The sequence below is a fragment of the Bactrocera dorsalis genome, chromosome 5, assembly GCF_023373825.1.
Source record: "Bactrocera dorsalis isolate Fly_Bdor chromosome 5, ASM2337382v1, whole genome shotgun sequence".
NCBI classification, from domain to species: domain Eukaryota; kingdom Metazoa; phylum Arthropoda; class Insecta; order Diptera; family Tephritidae; genus Bactrocera; species Bactrocera dorsalis.
The window spans coordinates 66572760-66579549 of record NC_064307.1 but is presented as its reverse complement, the minus strand read 5'-3'; the positions used below and the strand labels follow the sequence as shown (position 1 = coordinate 66579549).

At 36.4% G+C, this 6790-nt stretch overlaps 1 protein-coding gene across 2 annotated transcripts in view; it reads left to right on the top strand.

Moving 5' to 3' along the window:
* Positions 1-4017: 4017 nt before the first annotated feature.
* LOC105225928 (protein phosphatase 1 regulatory subunit 3C) overlaps positions 4018-6790 on the top strand; it is a 38111-nt gene continuing 35338 nt past the window's right edge. For both annotated transcript variants that reach the window (XM_049457457.1, XM_049457460.1), the window contains exon 1: positions 4018-4306. The gene's annotated coding sequence lies outside the window, so the exon portion shown is untranslated. The remainder of the gene's footprint in view (positions 4307-6790) is intronic.

Genomic DNA, 6790 nt, shown 5'->3' with positions numbered 1-6790 from the left:
TGCAGTCCATAAATTACTGCAGCGAGACAAGCCAAACGTATGCACTTACTTAAGCAACAACAACTGCAACAATTGCCGGCAAATTGAAAACAACTTGAATACATGGCTTCGCTCGCCATTAACTCCCTGAACGCCAGCCGAAGTAGAGCTGCCAACAGCATTTTAATTAGTGGAGTTGCTGGCAGCCGAAATTGATTTATGGCTATTTTATTGCTGTGCGCTGACAGCGTGACTTAGGGTTACTGGTGGCGAATTTAGTGTGGCAAGTACATATTTGAGAACTAAAATATGTGCCTAGGAAGCTGGCAATTAATGATGGTTAACCATTGTCAACGTTGTCATAGGAAATGCTTTAAAGAAGTGTTTCAAAGAAATGTGGGCGTGTTGCATTGCTATTTACTGATCGTTATATAAATTTATAGTTCAATAATCTTTTTTATAAATTATGTTAAAGGAGGCACGAAAGGTTGCTGGAAAGTTAGAAATATCCATAATTTATGGAGCTGCAGTTCAGTCATAAAATATCGTCTCTCAAATATAATTATTACGCTTATTTTTTTAGTTTTTTTAAACACTACAGAATCGGGTAAAAAAAACAGTTTTTTTCCAAATTTTTTTTTTTTACATAAAAAATGAAATATTTCACTGGAAAGAAAATTTTATTGCTACAAACATACACATTAACAAAAAAATTCTGACATTTTTTGAAAAAATATTTTATACCCGGCCATTGCGATGCCATTTCGGGTGACCCCTCAGAAAAAACAGGCCCGCGTTGGTATGATATCTCTTACAGGATCATCTAAAGCAAAAAACTACGTGTTTTAGTTGGATTTTTGTCACACAATTTCACCCAAAAACTAAAATTTCATTTTTTTTCAAATAGTTCTAATCGAAAAAAATCTTCATCCTAGTCTTTAAGAATTGTAGCCGAAAGACTTGTGTAAAATTTCATGAAGATCGGTTGAGTAGTTCTCGAGAAATCTTGCTAATTGACTTCAAAAACACAGATTCGACAGTTTTGAGAAAAACGTGTTTAAAGACGGCGCACTTAGCCTAGCTAGCTTCGAGCTTACGAGTTCTCAAGCCTGTATCTCCGAAACTTTTACTCAAATCAACTTGAAAATTTAGGACAATATTCTAGAGGTGTTAAAATTTTAATAAGTTTTTTTGATACCCGTAAACCCATGTAACCCCTTAAAAATTTCTGGCTCAAAAACGAGTTTAGATACATAGTCTTTTGAGCAAAGTTGTTCAGAATGATCTATAGAACATTCCTCACATACGCAATTTTTAAGTAAACAAATTGAGCCGCTCTAATATGGATATTCAACGGTTTTAAATCGGTGCAGAAGATACTCAGAAATCGTTGGTATCGTTTTGGAAAGGACTGTTTAAAAAAAAAATTGCGCTCAATTCTGGGAAGGGATAATTCGCCTTCTCACTTTAGCTCGCCTTCAAACGAATGTTTTTTGGCTACCCAGAGGATATTTGGTCTAAAATCCGAAGTCATCAGCTGCTTAAGCCATACATATGTAAAGTAATCGTTTCTGGCCACTCCCAAGTGAATGGCGCTCAGAGAACTTTCCTCACTTGCGTGAAATTCAATGATGACTCCATCCTCCAACAATTAAGCTTTTAAAATAAAAATGGAAAATGCTCTACATTCTGATATATAATAATGCCTGCACTTACTGAGTTCCAAATTATAATCCATATATATCTATACACAACCTTACCCAAAATATATGTTCTTCTGCTATAAATACGGCTACATGGCAACCCTCATTTGGTCACGTACGCAAAAAGTTAAATGAAAATTGAAAGCCTGCCCTGTTGCACTCTTCGTCAGCGAAGACATGATCGTTATATGTATATATGTTTGTATATGTGTTGCACAGCCACTCAACTGCATTCTTGCTCTCAACAAAATGCATTATCTGCTCTTGTATATTGAAATGTTAACATATGTACTTAATTAAATATAAATGAGTAGATATGTAAGTACTATACAGAGAGAGCAGATTTTACAATTTCTCTGCTCGTGTGCATGCTACTCAAGGCGACGATATTCAAAAAACAGTGTGGTTACATTATTGAAATTCTTTGTGTAAAGTTAACAATATTATCAGGTATTTATTGTTAAAACGTAGCCCGGAAAAATACATAAAAACAGCTGATTTATGAAAATATTTAATTTTTTATTCAAAATTTCTGGTAAAAAGAAAGCTTGAAAAAATGTAAAATCTTATATAGCTCTTTTTTGAAGAAACAATGATTAATTACGACTACCTGTCACAAATAAAAATTGTTCCGTACGATGACTTCATGTTGGCCGGTCAATTTGTATAGCGGCTATATGCTTTAGTGGTCGATCTGAACAGTATTTACGCGCTTTGGACAATGATCCATGCCGAATTTTGTAAATGCTAAAGTTTTCCATAAAAGATCCGGATTTTGAGCGATTCGATCGATTCAGATCTGAAAATTTTCATCACATATTAGAGCGTTGCCTTGGATCATAATTTGTACCAAATTTGCTGAAGATATGTTGATAAAGTAATCCCAACTGGATTTATTACACTTATGCCAATGATTTTTCCAGTCCACACTTTTCATAAGCACTTTCGAATTTGGTTTTATCTCTTTGATCGACTACAAACGGGTTCCACAGAGCGACAATTTCAGTTTGGGGAAAAAATAAAAATCATACGGATCCAAATCTCGTGAATGCAGTGGTTGATCGATAGTAATCATTGCATAAATTCGTAAAAATCGTACTCTTTTTGAAAAGATAAATCAGCTTATTTGGAACGAGTCGTGCTAGAAAGCATTTCATACCCAAATTATCCACCCAAAATCATTCCAACAGACGCACGAGTGATGTCGAGCCTTCTTGCTATCTCTCTAACACTTGCCTGGCGATTTTCTAGCACCATCTCCTTCACTTTTTTTTTTAATATTTAAGAAGTTGAAAGTCGTCCAGAACGAGATATGCCTTCAACGATCTCTCGACCGGGTTTGAAGGTTTTGTACCACTGGTAGAAACTTTAGCCAAAGAAATGTGCTCTCTAATGTCATAAAATGTCAAAGCTTATCACGTTATTTTCCACGTCGGTTGAAGGAACTACTTTGTGGGAACAGCCCTTTATCACACATATTGGTCTGTGCCGATTTCAGAGATCTTCAAATCATGCTCCAAAAAATACTAAAAGTAAATCCTTTCCGGAAGACTAACATTTAAATGAAGTTAGGATTTCAGAGCTCTTGATACCATGTTCTCAAAATGCACTGCCGTTATGGCTTTATATCAACTTTAGTAAGATGAAGAAGGTTAATTAACTAAAATATGTTAAATTAATGATTTGAAGCAACTCAATATCGATTGACAAATATGTATGTGTCTACAGGAAAATCGATTTTATAACTAAATATAAGATAATGGAATTCTTTCATGGAACTATCATATAAACCAAGTGACATTGTATACTCAACTAACACGCACGTTTCGTTACCTCAATATCCAGAACTTACGCGTTTCGGCTCGAAAACGATTAAGTACACTTTTACTCAACGCTTTCGGTGCGACAGCGCACTGTTCTTAAGCGATAACAGCAGCATTCACTAACCCCTGGGTACTCGTATGATTGTGAGCACCCATATGTGCTTGTAATGCACGGCTAGAGCGCTCATACACGCATACACACAAACAGCTTGAATTCGCGTACCGCCGTCGTACCTGCCTACCAGCCGTTTTCGGCTGCTTGTTATTTGTCAGCCCGCTTACCTCCCATCGAATCAGGTTGAGAGCTGATGGCAGCTGCTCTTTATGCTACTAGGAGTAGGCACTTAACAACAACAAAAAGCCAGCTTAACCAATATGAGTGAGATATGCAGCACACGGCATATGAGAGTCAACACTAAAACAACAACACACATGAGCGCGAGCAAACGATTCGTGCTCAGTCGCGCGGCTATACGGCCGCATCGGTTGTTTGTTAGCCTGCGCTGTTGGTTTGTTTAGTCGATCGAGTCGATTTTCAGCGTTTGGTTGAGTTTTGTTGGCGAGCCACCGGCAAAACAGCTCGACATTCGTCTGCTCCACACCGAAGCGAACGTACACACGCTGGTGCAGTGAACGCGCACGGTTTACAAAATCAAAACAAACAAGAAATTCGTCCAGCCCACAAACGGCAACGATCGCCGATAAAATTTTATATAAAATCAAACAAAAATAATTGAAATTAATTTAACGCACAAGCAACATAAAAAGAAGAAAGTACACAACGCAATTGCATAAAATACGGTACGTGTGGTGAAAGGCCAGCAAGCAAACGTAGAGAAAATTAAATTTTACGAAACACAGAGTGTCTTAAGTATGAAAAACGCACAGATCCTGCACGAGCTGCATTGAAAACTATACCAAAAATATATGCAAACAGGCAGCAGGCTGCAGATCATACAAACTGACTTATGCTTTTAGTGTATTTTATGTTATTTTTTTAAGTTTTTTTTTCGTCTTATACGCGACGTAAGCGACACGAAACGCGTTGCTTAATTAGCTTTTCGTTTAGTTGCGAGCATGACGCGTCAGCGTGATCGCCAAAGATTACAGCAACAAAATGTGGCTTGTGCCAGATTTGGGGCGCACATAATTCATTTTATATACACAAAAACATATATTGATACATAATAATATCCTTTTGACGCCAGCAACATTTTAGAATTATTTAAAAAAAAATCGTAAAAGCGAAAAACTATAATTTTTAGCGTGGGCTAGCCGCTTGTGTGACAAAGAAAATGCCAGAAAAATCGCCTGCGTTAATTTATGAATTTATGAGTGAGATATTGAAAATTTTTTTCGAAGATATGAGCATATTATAACTTTTAAACTATGGTGACTGTGAAGAGGAAAGCAAAAAGTTAAAAAAATGCGACGGAAATAGTTAAGGAAAATTCAACAATAATAAAAAAAACTACATATTAATATATGATAATGTTAAGAGTGTTAAAATAAAGCGCCAAACATTCAAGAACTTCGAAAGATACCAAAAATATTTGTAATTAATCGAAAACAAAGAGCGTCTTTTTCTTTCAAAAATCGCTAAAGACTCAGGAACCAGGAAAAATTCGAAAAAGTATTTGCAATTAATCAATAACAAAAATACTTCGAAAAATATTTTTTTCTTTCAAAAATCCCAAAATACTCGAGAACTTCGAAAAAATACGAAACATAAGTTTTTCTTTCGAAAATCGCCAAACACTCAAGAACTTCGAAAAATATAAAAAAAATATTTTTTTCTTTCAAAAATCCCAAAATACTCGAAAACTTCGAAAAAATACGAAACATAATTTTTTTCTTTCAAAAATCGCCAAACACTCAAAAACTTCGAAAAATAATTTTTTTCTTTCGAAAATCCCAAAACACTCAAGAACCTCCAAAAACACGAAAAATATTTGCAATTAATCAATAAAAAAAACGTTCTTTTCTTTCAAAAATCCCAAAACACTTAAGAACCTCCAACAATACGAAAAATAGTGTTATCACTGCCGTTGCATGACTAATGCCGCCTATAAAGTAATGCGAACACGCCATATGATTTAGAGCGATCAATACGTAGCTGACTAATACACAACGCATTACTACTAAAGCAACGCAGGAACCCTAACCCACACACCCTGTGTTTACATACGTTTTATGGGCGCAGACTACACCTGTACTCCAAGGCAAACTATAGAAAAAGCGCCCAGTTGCTGGATAACAGGAAAAGTAGCAACAAATTAAAAAATGCGCAAACAAACACTTGAAATTCGCAAACACAGGCAACTCAACTATAAATAGCCCACACGCGCTCAATGCTTTCGAGTGGCAAACGCCCATTACAGGCTGGGAGCTTTGACAGCGGAGGCAGTGGAGACAGCTGAGCGGCTACAAGTAAACATAATTAAGCCACTTTCAAACAGCTGATGAAAGAGCACCATATATGTATGTACACACACATGTATGAATATGTAAGTATGTGTGTGTGAAACAAACTGTGAAACCGCACAACAATATTCATCATAACAAACATAAAACGTCAAACCTGAAGCATTATCGTACAACGCCGCTGGCACATACATACATAAGTAAATACATAAGTATTTATAAACATATGTTTTGGCTTCGCATATGTTAGATTGGCGGGAGTGCAAGCGTTTTATTGCTCAGCGAAGAGGAAGTAGCCAAAACACTACACACAAACAAACACTCAGGCCAAACTAGCCGGCGCTAACAAAACTTTAAAGCGTAACGCCAGCGACCTTAGCGCTGCAGCGCGCCAACGGACGCTTATTCAACGCGCCAGCAACAACAACACATGTTTAGATTGTTGAGTAACTGCTTATTTGGTCTAAGAGCGCGATTGGACAGGTGAACGATCAATTTGTGTATTAAATGAAATTTTGCCAGGCTATTGTGTGCTTTATGTGCAAATCAATGATCATGTAAAGCCAAGCGAATGCGCTACAAATCACCACTTAAATATGAGCGAGTAATAAACTAGAAAATTGATTGCCAGCGGAAATGGCTATTAACAATCACTTGGTAGGAGTGTATATAAAAATGTATGATAGGCGCTGATCAGCAGCGAGCGCGCATTAATTAGAAAATTTTCGAAGCTAAACGATAATGGTGATCATAAAGCAAAGATAATTGAAAAATCATATAAATTGATTGGTTAAACATAACGAGCGGCATTTAAAGGCGAAGATTTAATTTAAAGTTTAAAGCTTAATGAGCGCACGGCGA